General features: G+C 42.8%; 1 pseudogene; it reads right to left on the bottom strand.

The window, feature by feature from the left end:
* Nucleotides 1-9522: 9522 nt before the first annotated feature.
* On the bottom strand, nucleotides 9523-11567 carry LOC100769814 (annotated as a pseudogene).
* Nucleotides 11568-16127: the final 4560 nt, after the last annotated feature.

The following is a 16127-nucleotide window of genomic DNA, read 5'->3' as shown; positions in this document are numbered from 1 at the left end:
GGCTGTCCTGGAACTCATTCTGTAGACTAGGCTGGTCTCAAACTCACAGAGATCTGCCTGTCCCTGACTCCCGAGTGCTGGGTTTGAAGGCTTGCACCACCACCACCCGGTTGAACATAAATTCTTAAAGGACTCAATAAGATTAACTATTTCTTCTATGCCTGTTTTACAAACGATCAAAGTTAGACTTAAAATCAATTGAATAACTTGGGATTGGAGTCTGTAGTGCCAATCAACATCTAAGAGAAGACCGGAAAGCCAGGTGCCCCCTTCATCTGAGGCAGGCTGGGCTACTGAACAGAAACAGCACAGTGTGCCTGCCTCTCACTGGTGCAGCCTGAATAACCCAAATGGGGTGGAGTGCTCAGTCTGTGATGTTGGCCTGAAGAAGAGGTCTGCTCATCTCCCACCCTAAGGGGACACATCTGTAATCTGTAATCTGGTTAGGAAGTGCCATCGATTCCAGAGAGTTGCCACATGCTGGTTTTAGTGTTGACTATAGAAAACCATTACAGCCACCCTCGACTCCCACATGAAGTTTTTCATGGAGAAGTTCTTTGCTGGTCACAAAATCAAACTTCCCTAACTGTGCCATCCTCATTCTGACAACCCTTCAGTACAGGAGTTTTTATGTCTCTCTTTGTATCCTATACATTTGTATGCTGATAGCTGTAAATACAGCGTCAGGAGAATAGTTGTTTTGCAAGCTTTTTGTTTGTTTGTTTCTTGTGGGTGAACACCCTACAGGAATACATATGCTGAGACCTAACATTTTATATATGGCATGGAGGTGAGAGGGCATGGAAGCAAAAGAACTTCCTCTTGGGTAAGCCAGCCAAGTCCACCATCCAGACTTCAGTGGTTGGATTAACCATCATGATTTCCACTACCAGGATTCTGTGCCCAAGAATGGCATAGCCATGGGGTTGGGTAAATGCCCAAATATTTTGAAAAGGAACACACCCAACCCCCAGCTGATTTTCACCTGCTCTTGCCAGCAGTTCCTGGGCTGTGTCTGTTCTTACCAGGGAAAGCTGGGGCCAACTAAAGTTTTTCCTGTTAGGTGCAAGACTCTGCATGACTCATGACAGTTACTCTCCAGACACTCCAAGAAGCCCACAGCTGTATTTAGGAACTTGCTATGAAATTGCCTGTCAGTTCCACCCAATTTTTCCAATCTAATATATCTGGAGTGCTAGCAAGAAGTTTACCATTTAAAAAACATTTTTAAAATTGTGTCATTTTTTTATTGTTGAATACAGGCATTAAAGTCTAGGTTTCCTTAAATATATGACTGCCTTCTCTTCTGAGGTCCTATCGTTCTACACATTACCTCATGCGACCGTTGCCATGGAATCCTTTAAATTCTTGTTCATAAAAAATGTTGAAATGTGTCTTAAAATGTTCTCTGTGAATAAAATGCTCCTTCCTAAAAGCTGTTTCTGATGAATTCTCTACTTTTTTTTTTTTTTTTTTTTTTTTTTTTAATTAGGAATGGCTGGCCAGCACTACCCGGAATGAATGGATCATAGTGATGAGTGCAACCCTTGAACAACTCTCAAGCTGTGCCCTTCTTGAGTCCCTCCTGCTGACCTTGGGCAGCCCTGTGCTTGCTAGGTAAGGTAAGCTCCTGGGCATTTTTCTACTTGGTTTACTTTTGTCCCATAAGAGAAAACAGTACTATCTTGTTCTTAGCTTACTGTGGAAAATGATGAGAGCCATTCTTTCAATTACACATGGAGTTGTAATTGGGACTCACATTAAGTAGAGATAGAAAGGCCTGTGGAGAGATCCTAAAGTAAGATTTCCATGAATGTAGACACAAACAGTAAAAATAAGGCCAGGGTTACAATAGGGGTCGTTGGAGGCAGCTAAATGTTGGTGAGAAAAATATGATTGCATCTGCTTCTTTTAGAAGCATTCACCCAGATTTGATTTTATTTTTTCCTGTTGGGACAGGATCTCATTATGTAGGTCTAGCTAACCTGAACTCACTATGTTACCAAAATGGCCTCAGACTCACACTACAACTACCTTAGCAGGTCTGTCTCATCATCCCAAGGCCTCAAATTAAAGGCATTCTCTAGGGGCTGGAGAGATGATTTTGTGGTTAAGACCACTTGTTCTTGCAATGGAGCAGGGTTTGACTTCCAGCACCCACATGGTGGCTCACAACCATTTGTAACTGCAGTTCCAGGATGCTCCTGATATACAGACGTGTGTGTGTGTGTGTGTGTGTGTGTGTGTGTGTGTGTGTGTGTGTGTGTGTTCATATACATATATGAACAAGACACTCATGCACATAAAATAAAATAAATACATCTCTCCTTTTTAATAAAGGCATGGATTATCACATGCCTTTTTTATTTTTTTTCTTTATTGAGGTACTGGTGATTAAACCCATGGCCTCTGGAATGCTAGGCAAATGTTCTGCCACTGAGCTGCCTCCAGGTTTTTGTTTTGAGATGGTGTCTTATTAGATTACCTAGTCTGGCTTTAAACTGACTCTACCATCCAGGGAGGCCTTGAACTTGGGATCTTGCTGACTTAGCCTTCAGAGTTCAAGGACATAGATCCACCTGGACCACCAGACTTGACTTTTTTGATGTTGGTTCATTGTTGTTTTTAGAGAAGATCTGGCTATCCTGGAACTTACTTTGCAGACCAGGTTGGTCTTGAACTCAGAGATCCTCTTGCCTCTGACTCCAAGTGCTGGGAATAAAGGCATGCACCATCATCACCTGACTGGCTTTACCATTGATATTGTAAGTTACTGTTCCTTGAAGCATCCAAACCTAAAGATTAAAAGTTCTGCTAGTGGTTTTGACTTGAGACAAGTACTCATTGTGTAGGTTGTCCTAGAACTCACTATATAGACCAGGCTGGCCTCAAACTCATAGAGATCCATCTGCTCAGCCTCTCAAGTGCTGATGTGCACTGCACAGCAGCCAAAAAGTCCTAAATTTAAAAAAAACAGTCAAATAATGGACTGTATAGTTCTCTGATGCTACCATATAGTAACTATGTAAAAAAATACTTCATAGAAACAAAAAATATCCTTTTGAAAATAAACTTACAACTGTATAACAATGGCAAATATCATAATCTGCTTATGGAACATAGCTCTTTTTTTCTCAATGATTCAGCGTATGGTACTGATTTAAGCAAAATGAACACAATGTTCACCAACTGAGATTAAAACACCACCATCAAAAGAAGAGTAAAAAGGCATGAGGGGCGTGAAAGCAGAAGACAAAAAAACACTGTCTAAGGGAAAAAGAAGGGACCAGTCAACCAAACATGATAGCAGAGGGGTGACTTAGAGCAATGAGCAATGACACATATGCCTGAAAACTCCAGAACCAGGTCATTTCAGACTGGGCCAACTTAACAAATTAATAACTTTAGTGGGGTGGTGGTGGTGGTGGTGCATGCCTTTAATCCCAGCACTTGAGAGGCAGAGGCAGGCAGATCTCTGAGTCTGAGGCCAGCCTGATTTACAAAGTGAGATCCAGGACAGCAAGGGCTACATAGGGAAACCCTGTCTCAAAAAACTAGGAAAGAAAGGAAGGAAGGAAGGAAGGAAGGAAGGAAGGAAGGAAGGAAGGAAAAGAAAGTGTGATATTTTATGATCTAACAAATAAAGCTGAAGATCAGAGTGAAAACATAGCCACACTAGTTAGTTATAGAGGCCAGGCAGTGGTGGCACACACCTTTAATCCCAGCACTCAGGAGACAGAGGCAGATGGATCTTTGTTAGCTCAAGGCCACCTTGGGCTACACGAAATTGATCCAGTCTAAAAGAGAAACAGAGCTCACACAAAAGTGATCTCAGCCCTTGGTGTCCTACACCTTTAATCCCAGCACTGGAGAGGAATATAAGGCAGGAGACAGGAGCTGAGTGAGTCTGAGGAGTAATGCAGTCAGGAGCAGTCCGAACACTGCACCCCTTCTGTCTGAACACTGGTAGAGATGAGAACTCTCTAGTGGTTTGCTGCTTTGCTTCTCTGATCTTCAGCTTTAATTCCAATATCTGTCTGTAGATCACAGATTAAGATACGAGGGACTTGGTTAAATATAGGTTAATTTTATTTGGGGAAGAAGTCACTTACATAAGAAACCAATGACCTGCAAGTTCCAGTTCCAAGGATCCACACCCAGGCTGGTGTCCATGACCGGACCAGAACCCAGAGAGAGCAAACCTGTCCTGGACCCCAGACCAAATACCACATGTTCACACATGCACCAAATGGGCGTGGTCAGCACCACAGGTGAGGCTGGGTGGATCTCTCACTACATCTGTCTCTGGGTTTTTATTATTCATGCTACAAGAAAGGAAGAAAGGAAGAAAGAAAAAGAGACAGGGAGGGAGGGAAGGAAGGAAGGAAGGAAGGAAGGAAGGAAGGAACCATAAAAAATGAAAGGAAGAAAAAAGACCTTGGTGGGGGGCTTGGTGACGCATGATGTCATCCCTGCCTGCAGCAGAAGAGTTCAATGTCTGCCTGGATAGACAGCAGGTTGAGTCCTTATTACAAATAAATAAATAGCTGTCTGGAAAAAAAGTGCTGCATGATCAGTGTATTCCCATCTTACAGACTGATAAAAACCACATGGTGGGTTGTGTGTGAATTTGATAACAGTACTCTTCCTTGAAAGCCTGTTTTAGAATGTTAAACTTAAGTAGAGTCCATTGCATGTTTCCTAACATTTATCAGCAAAATGAAACTATAGCACTTGCCATTAAAATGTGATTTACATGCAAGTAACAAAAATGCAGGGTGAATATTCTCAAACAGAAATTAAAGCTAAGAAATGAGTGAAGTGAATGTGGAGTGGAGAGAAAATAGAGACAGTTGGCAGAGGCCGGGGAAAGCAATTGATTATATGGCTAGTCCTTCAAATGTGTAGCCAGAGATTTCCCAGGATAGATGATTCTAAATGAAAGCACTCTTCAAAGTATTACTTATGAGAGAAGGTTTATGGGTATGTGTGTTTTGTCTGCATGTATGTCTAGGTGCTACATGGGCATGGTGCCTAGGGAGAGACCAGAGGAATGGCAGATCCCCTGAAACAGGAGGTACAAAGGGTTGTGAGTGGCCATGAGTGTTACGATAAATCTTTCCGCCAAAAGCCGCCAAGCCCCACCGCCATGTGTGTGCTTTACAAAAGCTGCCCGCCCAACAGGGGCCCAAATTAATACACAGAAACTTGTATTAGGTACAATGCTGCTTGGCCAATGACTAGGATTTCTAGTCTAATTATCATAAATCTATATATTTTATAAGACTTCTCTTATAGAGGATGCCTTCCGCTGGCACCCTTTCTTGCCGGTGGCACACATGGCGCCGCTGGAGGAGGCACCGAGGGGAAAAGGGACACTTCCTGATTCTCCTTGCTTAAATATGAGTCTCCTTGTTATGTCACTTCCTGCCTGGATCACTACTTCTCTACTACATTTCCCAGAATCCTCTTTGACTCCTAGTCCTGTCTAACTTGCTGTCTCATTGGCCAAACAGTATTTTATTTATCATCCAGCAAGACAAACACATACACAGAAGCACTTCCCATCACATGAGGGTGCCTCTGATTCACTAAGTAGCTGGGGATAGCCTTGAACTCTGACCCTCCTATCTGCCTCCTGAATACCAGGATTACAGGTATACACACATCACCATGCCTAACTCAGTCACATCCTTTTATGATAATAAACTTGTGAGACTGTCTGAGCATAGTGAGGCACACCTGTAATCCCAGCACTGGGGAGTGAAAGACAGGAAGATCTGGAGGAGTTCTGGGCATGTCTGAGCTAGGTAGGGAGCTTGGGGCCAATCTGAGGTCACTCAGCTAGTAGCTGTAGGACCTGGATTTAGACCTAGGTTGAAGTTCTCCGGGCACTTCTGTGAAGCAGTAACCCCTCCATGCCTGTGGCCTATCCACCTTCTGGCTGAAGCAGTTTCTGGTACTCAGTGGAAACCTCCTTAGAGGTTATTTTCATGTCATGGCAAAGCCTTGTCTTGCAATGTCCATGACCCATCCAGAACAAACAAAGACTCAGAATGACTAAAACTCAGCCAACCAATTACACTCAAGAAACCTTCAAATAGATAGGGTTGTATTTCCCTGGAATATAAAACATACACACAAAAAACAACCTTTTAGTATTATTTTCCGGTCTTTCAAGGTATGAATATTCTTATATAATCAAATCATTTTGTTTCTTTAGGATTCATGTTCTAATGTCTCACAGAAAGTATATTCCTCAATCCAAAATTATTGGAATGGCCATTGTTTTCTTTTCAGTATTTCCCTTTAGATGACCCTGGGAGCCATTTGTGGGATGCTTCAGTAGTTTATTTGAAGGCAATCCATGCCAGAGTGTCCAGGCTTAATTTGCTCCTGCCTTCATGTGAATACAAGAAGTTAGATGACAATTTTGTTATGACAGTCTCTTCTCCATTATGAGTCCTGACATCTAAATTGATTGTGTTCGACTTTAATTATGTTTTTCAACAGACTCAGTTGCCTGGGAAGCTGTTTTGTGTTTATTAACTGCAGAGAAGCCATAGGCAGGGAAGGGAGTTCCCACTGCTAGACATTAATCTCCAATCACTATCTAAACAGCTAGCTAACCGTGCAGACAGTGTCTTAACCGCTCTCTTATGAACACCCCATGAGACATGTAATGTAATACAGAAATGCCCTGTTGCATGGCCTTTCTGTGTGTTGTGACCCACTAATGGATGACCCACAGGCTGAGACTTCAGTCTCTGAAGGCCCACTAAGTTGGTTATCTGCTCGTATGATTGAGATTTATAGTTTGTGCACTCCACCAAATGAGCTCTGTTGCTTTACAGCTGTGTGTTGGTCATGAAAACTTCATCACGGCTTCCAAATGTTTTTCTCTGTGTAATCCAAAGGTACTTTGGTCCACAGCCTTCCCTTTTGGCTCAAGGTGAAGTGCTCCCAAGTAGCCAGTTAAAAACATTGAATTCCACCCACATTTCCTGTGGGAAATGCAGACTCACATGGTTTTATAGACCGATAAGGAGGCCAAGAGGTGTATTCAAATGCCAGCTGTTGTGAGTTTTTTGAAAAAGAAGCAAAGCAAATATTGAGGGGCAAACCCCGGGCAGATAATGTTGACAGCAGTAACTCCTGTGTGGTGGGGCCATGGATGATTTCCAGCTTAGGCTTTGAGGATTTTTATCAGTAGCATACGTTACTTTCATATCACAAAATAAACATGGGGGAGGGTGTTCACTTATGCTCCATTCCTGACACTTAGGAGAGGGGACATTGCTTGCTGTGTGTATAGTGATTTTATTTTTGAGTAAAAATGTAGTAATGAAATGACAGCCAAATATTCAAAAGAATCATCAAGCCATTTGCTTATTCTGTATTACTGTAGGATTAATAGGGAGATGGACAGGAAGCTGACAGGTGACCGAGAAGTGGTGGGAAGATGGGTTCTGAGGACAGCTCACATCCATCTCCTTTTAAAAAAGGACCGTCGCTGAGGTCGAGAAGGAAGTACAAACACCAACAGGTTCCTGCTGTTAGCCAGTGCTGGTGAGGTAGCATAACTGTTAAGTTGTGCGTGTTTGGGGAAATGAGTTGGCATGTGTAGGCACCAGCCCTGGTGGAAGTGTGCTTCACAGACCTCCAAACATGACATTTGACTCCACAATCTTGGCAGTGGTTATACAGGGGGATCCACGATGTAATCACTCATCAAATTCTATATTTAAAGTGTGTGTGCATGTCTGTATGTTTTTTAAATTTTTTAAAAACGTAAACTGGAAAATACCAAAACAAATCAATCCTTCCACAGCTCTGCTTTATAGCTTTCTGTAGTCGCCACTGCTCCCAGGTTGCCACTGCTCCAAGGTCACCACCACTTTGGATTCCCCAGAATAATTTCTTCCACCTCTGGTCTGAACAGTCATAGCAGCCCACCCCCAGAGTTCAGACTGTGAGTGTGTCTTATGGAGGGTGCCAATCAGTCCTGTGTTGGCACCCTCACCCCGGAAAAGCAGGAGGAAGGAGTTGGTGTTACATTGTTAATCTCAGTATACAATTTTTTTTTTTAAATCTTAGCTGCTTTCAAATTTAAAAGTCTATTCTTGATTGTCTCTATCTTCTCAGTCCTTGATGTGGTGGAAAGCTGGGTGACAGCTGCATCCTCAACCTGCTGTCACCTGGCATCATCCTGAGAACTCTTCTCCATTAAACAAACAGGCTTTTAACCAGAGCAGGGACAATGTCCCTGTGTGTTTTCTCTTCCTTTCAGCACCATGGATCTAGTAAAAGGTCAATTTTTACATAAATTGGAATAAAATTTTTATTTATTTAGAAAGCTTTTATGACTTGAAAACTAATTATTCAGATAACAAAATAGTATTTTCTCTATGTCTCTGCATTGTGGAATAGCAGGTCTGAGCCATTTTCTAGACCTTCAGCCTCTTTGGAGTTTCCATCTCTAAGTTTCTGATGCTGATTGATGGTGAAGCTTTACAAGAGGTAGGTGAATTTTTGTGAGTTTGAGTCTAGAGTATTCTACATAGAGAGAGACCCTGTGTCAAAAAGAAAAAAAAAATAAATCTGTGTATGAGTGACTTTCTTCATTTTCTGAGTTTTTACTATTCTCTTGTTTTATCTGCATTTCTAACCCACAATGTAGCTAGAGCACACACACATCTAAATGCATTTTCCTCCGTGATTGCCAGGGACATACATGTACCTGGATGATTTTAGAAAATTTGAAGTTTTTCAGCTACATTCATCTTAAGCCTCTGAATATGAAAGAGACATCATGAAAAATTAGGTAAACAAAACAAAACAAAAAAACTTGCCAATTTGTGGTACCTAAGAATTTTGGCTGGGGTTTTGGTGTGTAAATAATTCTTAATTGAGCAATGAAAAAAATAGAGAGGCTTAAGAAATAGATGCAGGCCATATAAACTGTCAGGTTACAAAAGAAATACAAACATCGTTTACTGTGTGGAAATGGCAACTTTATTAGCAGTTACAGAATTGCCACATAATAGAACGATGGGGCCAGCCAGGTGTGGCAGCACACATATTTAATTCTAGTACTCAGAGGGCAGAGGCAGGGAGATCTCTGTGAGTTCAAGGCTAGCCTCGTCTACATATGAAATTCTAGGCCATCCAGGGATACATACTATGACCATGATGTCTCAAAAACAAAAACCAATGGAATCTACTTTGATACTTTGTTGTAAAAGCAGCAATGGGGGTGCTGAGAAGCAAGCAGTCCCAGTGCCACCAACACACTGAAAATCTGAGTGCTGAGACTTTTGGGGAGGCAGTCTGACAGGGGTATCAAATTCATACCTTTGGCCTTTTTATTATTGTTGTTCTTTATCAAATTAACTGTACATTTTTTTTCAAAATAACAAAGCTTTTGGTGGGGAAGGGTGAGACAGGTTTCTGTGTGTAGCTCAGGTTGACCTGGAACTTGCTCTGTAGACTAGACCAAAATAACATAGTTTTTAATGACAGTTATTTCTTGTCCTTTTCAGTGATTTCTTGGATCCAAAACAAGATCTGTGTATTTATTTCTTTGAAAACATCATTTGAATAGTGGAGAGGCCACCTTAAAAAGCTCTTCTCTGATAATGAGATTGATGACTACCTTATATGCCATCCTAGAGCTTTCATCCAATAGCTGATGGAAGCAGAAGCAGACACCCACAACTAAACACTGGCTGAACCCTGGAACCCAGTTGCAGAGAGGGAAGAGTAATGAGTAAAGGGGTCAAGACCAGGCTGGAGAAAGCCACAGAAACAGCTGACCTGAACAAGGGGTTGTTCATGGACCCCAGACTGATAGCTAGGAAACCAGCATAGGGCTGTTCCAGACCCCCTGAACGAGGATGTCAGTTTGGAGGTCTAGTTAATCTATGGGGCAGCAGTGGAACAGCATTTATCCCTAGTGTACTTATGGACTTTGGGAGCCCATTACACATAGAGGGATACTCTCTCAACCTAAACACATGGGGGAGGGTCTATGCCCTGCTCCAAATGATATGACAAACTTTGAAGATCCACCATGGAAGGCCTCACCCTCCCTAGGGAGCAGAAAGGGGATGGGATGGGAGTTGGGGGGGCAGGAGGGGAGGGTGAGGGAACTGCGATTGACATATAAATGAAGCTTGTTTCGAATTTAAATAAAAAAAAGGAAAAAGGAAGAATAAAGAAAAGAAAACATCATTTGTTGACGATCTTTTCACTGCCATGAAATGATTTGCCTTCTCAAGCCAATGGATTCTGTGCCACTTTCTCCAAAGAGTCGTTTTCACGAATTTCATGCTGAGACTGACACAAACAGTACAGGATCCTTTATACAGAAGAGACCTTCATCTCTATGTTTCTGCTGCTGCTTTGCATGGTGCAGTGGGTCAGAGATACAAATAAGACCTTAACAAAAGCATCTGCATCACTTGGTTCTGTGTGACACATTCCAGAAGCAGCTACTCTTGAGCCCCTCCCAACAGCCTCCAGGAAAAAACCACCAGAAAGTTTATATTCTCCGGAAGACCTTAGGCAATTCAGAATTGCTAGATATGACTTAATTCTATATACAATATTAAGGCCTTTGCAAGTAAATCGTAGGCAAAACAAACCCCATGAGATGCAAGATGTGATGCCAATGACATCAAATAAGGAAGATTCATATATCCTGATGCCCTGTATGTAAGAATTATTCCATACACTATGTTCTTGCTAGGTACCAAACAAATAGCATCCAGTAATATATTTCCAATAGGTGTTCTTAATTTAACTCTGCATGACTCACTTTCACTGTTGAATAATAAACATAAAGTGCATTACATCTGAGAAGCAAAGAACATCTCCCCTGGATTACACAAGTGACTGCCAGCATCTAACAACCCTCACTCTCTTCAGAGAGCAAACTCTTGACATTTTGCTTCAAGGAATCTCTCCTATTAAGTCATAGATAGATACAGATACTGATCACAGTGTGATGCACAATAGTATTAAATAGAAATAACTCCGATGTCCAACACTCAGAATAAGGAAAACTGAGACTGTTTTAAACAAAGTTTCCAAACTCAAGGCAAATGAAGTATAGAACTGATTTCAACCCCAGATCTGCCTGGCCCTGGTATTCTCCATATGACCCTGTCGTCTTTATTGAAATCTTCCTATTTGTCTCTCAGGTTCCAAAACTGGGAGTTAGTTTCTTGTTTGTTTTGTTTCTGTCTGTGCTTCATATGGCTGGCTTTCAGCCCTTCCAGCCTGGGCAAGCCTTGGCACCCTGGGTCCTAGTTAAGATTTCTCTTTTCAAAATTGACTTTTTCTTTGGGCTGGAGAGATGCTTCAGTGGTTACGATTACTGAGTTGAGGAGGCAGGTTTACCATATACAGCTGAACAAGGAGGCAGGCTTAGCTGATCTTGAGAGGGGATCTCTGTAGGGGAGTAGACTGGGGCTAGTCATCCCAAAAAGGGAACTAGGCTGATGTTCATGCACACACTGCTCAATTGTTTACCATTCCTGGAGATGGCACTGGGTCCTTGACATGGCTAGGCTTATGTGAACAACACATATTCACTTAGGGTTTCCTCTACCCCTAATGCGGGATCTCACTATGTAACCCTGGCTAATCCCAGTCTTGGAGAGGCCCACCTGCCTCTGCCTCTGCCTCTGCCTCTGCCCCTGCCCCTGCCCCTGCCCCTGCCCCTGCCTCTGCCTCTGCGTCACTGGGCCACCCTGGGTTTGAAAAAAAATCTCCCCAGCTAGCCCAGGCTGGCCTCAGCTTCAGACTGGTGATCCTCTTGCCTCAGCCTCCCAAGTGAGATTACACCATGCCTAGCCAGGAAGGGCTTTTTGTTTGGTTGGTTGTTTTGGTTTTGTTTTGTTTTTTTGAGACAGGGTTTCTTTGTATAGCCTTGGCTGTCCTGGAACTTGCTCTGTAGATCAGGCTGGCCAGGAACTCACAGAGATCCACTTGCCTCTGCCTCCTCAGTGCTGGGATTAAAGGCCACCTGGCCACCACTGGCCAGCTGTCTTTGTTTTTTTTTTTAATTATTTGTTATTGTTTACATGGGGGTGGGGAATCCATGTGTCGGACATTCCTGTACACTATAAAATCGATTCTTTTATTCCATCTTTTCATGAGTTCTACATATCAAACTCAGCCTTGTGTGGCCAGGCCTTTACCCACTAAACCACCTCAAACATCCAGGAAGTTGTTTTAAAAGATTTATTTGGGGACTGGGGAGATGGCTCCACCGTTAAGAGTGTGCTATGCTCTTGCGGGGGACCAGAGTTCAGGCCCAGTTCCCACAGCTGAGGCCTGAAAGGGTTTATAACTCTAAAGGACGGATACCTCTGACTTCTGCAAGCACCTGCATTCATGTGTACATACCCTCCACCCCAATACACACTGTTATACACAATTAAACATGAAATCTAAAACAATAGAATTAAAAATAAAAAGATTTTTTTTTCTGAGCCCCAGACAGATGTCAGGCAGACTCTTCCAAAGACATATACAGAAAGCCAGGCACAGGTCTTCTTACATTGAGATACCAGTGGCCAGAGGATACAAGATTTACATAGTAAATAGTTAAAGTAGTGCAAGACAGTAAGTGACCACGCTTGTAAATATAAATTTTAATGTTATGATTAATTCATGACTAATTATTAAGCAGTGTGAAGGAAGGGAACATTTATGGTTGAACAGGCCTGAGCACTTCCTTGGCCTCAGGCTTCTTGGAGAGAATTCTAGAGAAGGGGCTGGACCTCAGTTCCTCTGTCTCTTTCCTAGTTGGTGTGGTGTACACAAGCCAGTGATGTCTACAGACTGAGGTGTTTCCCATCGCTCTGCAGTGAGTGTGTGCAAGTCTGGGGTCACGTGATGACTGATGCTGGCTTGCAGCTCTGCACCTGATCTTTGCTCCTGGATACTGCTGTTTTGGGAGTGAGTTGCCTCTGTTAGTACTGAATCTGTCCAGAAGGAATGAATAGGAGAGGAATTGTGGTAATGAATAATTCCCAAGGCTCTGAAGAAAGGAGGAAAAGGAAGCAGAGAAGATCTAGTTGTAGGAAAAGTGAAGTGGATGAACCCCTAGCAAAGACCTGGGAACTTCACACATACATGCACTCATGCACGCACGCACCAGTGAAAATATTGTATAATACACAATGTATTTCAAGTGTTTGTTACAGTGCCTGGTACATGGTCAGTTCTAGTTTATTTTAGAGTAATGTTTCCTCTTTCCTCCTTTCTGCCTAATAAATTCACTCTAGAGCCCATTTGAAGTTTCATGGAAGCCCCTTCCACCCTCTCTCGCCAGTATGACAATGTAAATTATTATTACATACAACGTTAGTTGTGTGTGGTCACTTACACAATGTCTTGCTATGTCATTTTAATTATGATGTTTCACATATTATAAAATGTGTCGTCCTTCAACTGACACACAGCTCCATATTATCTAGCATGGAGCCCTCTAAAGTTGGGTCCCCACCATGTTTAGTTCGCACACACAGCTCTGAACGTGGAAAAGTGAGTCACTCATAGTGCTTTGCATCCAGCCAGCGACTTGGATAAGACTCAAAACCCCTCTATGACTGGGCCCTCAGATCTGCTATCACTGAGATGACAGCTCCATTCTCCAGAACTCTGGACTTCCAGCTTTGCTTTGCAATTAAACCCTTTGTTCTTGGAAGTAGCATTTTTAAAAGCAAAAATTTTATCGTGATTAAAAAAAAAAAACATGTAACACAAGATCTACCATCTTAAACCTTTTTACATTCTCTGTTCGTGGTGCTTTGCATGTTTACATTGCTGTGGCCACCTCTCCATGACATTTTCATTTTGCATATCTGAAACCAGTACCCGGTGAAAAATAACCACTCTTCCCCTCCTGATGATGTGTCTTTATTGAGAATTCATGCACAAAGCTTACAGACAGTTCTCTGTTGGTGGGGTCTCTGAAAACAAACATTTCAAGAAGCAAAGGGAGGGATCTTGTCCTTGTTTCCCAGTCAAAATGGTGGGTGTCAGAAAGTTCGCTGGGTGACTTGAGGTCCAAGCAGATGACTCCAGGTTCTAGTGCTGCCATAGAGGTGAGACACCATTTGCTTGTTTGTGGGGGCATGTAGAAATGGGTTCTAGGAGACGAAAGGGCTTTAAAAAGGACCCCAGGCTGTAGATCTCTCCCTCACAGCTCGCATGGTGCACGGCTGCATTCTCATTGCCTCTGGTGATGGGTCCCTCAGGCATGGAAAGCCATGTCCTTCGGGGTTTTCTCTCTGCCACTACTTTGGATGGGTTTAAGGACCACCCATCTCTCCTGTACTTGGAAGTACTGATGCTGCCTATCTTGTCTGTTGTTCATTTCCACATTCTTGCCAGACATGATGGGAAATACTATAACAATTAGATTGTGTAACAACTTAACCTGCCATGTCATTCTGTGGCCAGTGGGCTTTGCAACCAAATGTGGGAACTTCAGACCTGTGGGGAATGGAAAACTTCATTTGATTGTTGTTTTCCCTCGATATTGCTTTGAATGTCTGTCTTGATTCTTTGTTCATGTGATTCAGGGACAGCTAAAACACCTGTGTCCTTAGAAATATCCCCCCAGTCTTGGTTAGGTACCAGGCAGTCCTCCATGCTCATGTCAACAGCACATATCCATTCAGGACTTCACTCACTCTGGGCAGCTCCCACACCTAATTTCAACATCTAGTTCTCATCCCCCACACACACCAGCACACTTACCTGCAACACGTGCATGCACACACCCATGTGCACACCCATGCACATGCAGGCACCTGCCCACACATGCACACAGTGTGCCCCACACAAAGATGAAGTCAAGAAAACTGCTAACAAGCTAAGAGACTGTAAACCAGAACCACTACTAAGGATATGCTGAGATAGCTGAGAGGCTAGGGGAAATCTTTCTGAACAGAAGCAAATTCCTATGTGTGTTTCTGAAATGCATAGACTTTTGCTTTGTTTTGTTTACTATTGTTGATGCAGGACTGAGGACTGAAACTAGTCCTCTTCTTACTTTCTATTTTGAAGCTCAGCCTTCCTGCCTTATCTAGGCTGACAACTTGAAGGAGTCAGTTCTCTCCTTCCACCGATGTATGGGGACTGAGAATTGAACTCAGGTCATTGGTTTTCAAAGCAAGCACCTTTACTAGCTGAGCCATCTTGTGGCCCAAGACTTTAATTTTGTCAGAAAAAAAAAAAAAAAGAGCAGCATGAGCTGTTTCTGCACCCAGCTGTCTAGAGTATCTCTGCAAGACTGAAACTTAAAATTTCTACTAATAGTTGTGGCATTTTTTATTTCAAGAAGTATTTCTTGACATTTCAAAGTGAACTGTGCCGGGGAGTTGAAGATTAACTTGTTTAGGAGACTTTGTGCTGCCAAAAATACCAGAAGACAAGACAAATAGTAAAGAAGTGGCCCAAGCTTCGCTGATGTTCATGATAACCGGGTTTCTCTGCAGTTGCCTTTTGAAGCTTGTTAACTCTGTGCTTTGTGGGCAGTAACTCTGTAATATTTTCCACACTGGTACACATAGAACTACTTTATGGAGAAGTCTGGAACATCTGTGTGTGTGGACATAAAACTGAGAGGATGCCCCAGTCACCACGGCTTCCCTTTCAACCTGCAACACAAGGGTACTTTTCTTCCCATTCCCACGCTATCCTATCCTATTCCTTGATTGTCTTGTTTCTTCTATTTCTTTTTGTTGTCCCTTGCTATCTGGGGACAGGATATTATTCTGTAGCTCAAGCTGACCAAGAACTCCCTATGTAGGCCAGAATAATGATGATCATCCTCCTGCCTCAGCCTCCTGAGTGCAAGGATTGTCAGCATGATCTTACCTGGCTCCTCTTTCTTTCTTCCTCCCTCCGTCCCTCCGTCCCTCCCTTCTTCCTTCTCTCCCTCCCTCTCTTTCTCACTATGCAGCTCTTGCTAGCTTGGAACAGCTATGTTGATCAAGCTGGCTGCAAATTCACAGAGATCCACCTGCCTCTGTCTCCCAAGGGCTGGGGTTTTTCAGGCATGCAACACCGCACCAGGCAGATGTTTGTTTTTAAATGACAAAATA

This window comes from Cricetulus griseus, chromosome 2 (assembly GCF_003668045.3).
Source record: "Cricetulus griseus strain 17A/GY chromosome 2, alternate assembly CriGri-PICRH-1.0, whole genome shotgun sequence".
In the NCBI taxonomy this organism is placed as follows: Eukaryota; Metazoa; Chordata; class Mammalia; order Rodentia; family Cricetidae; genus Cricetulus; species Cricetulus griseus.
The sequence above is the reverse complement of the archived record's forward strand: the minus strand, read 5'-3'. Positions and strand labels throughout refer to the sequence as shown.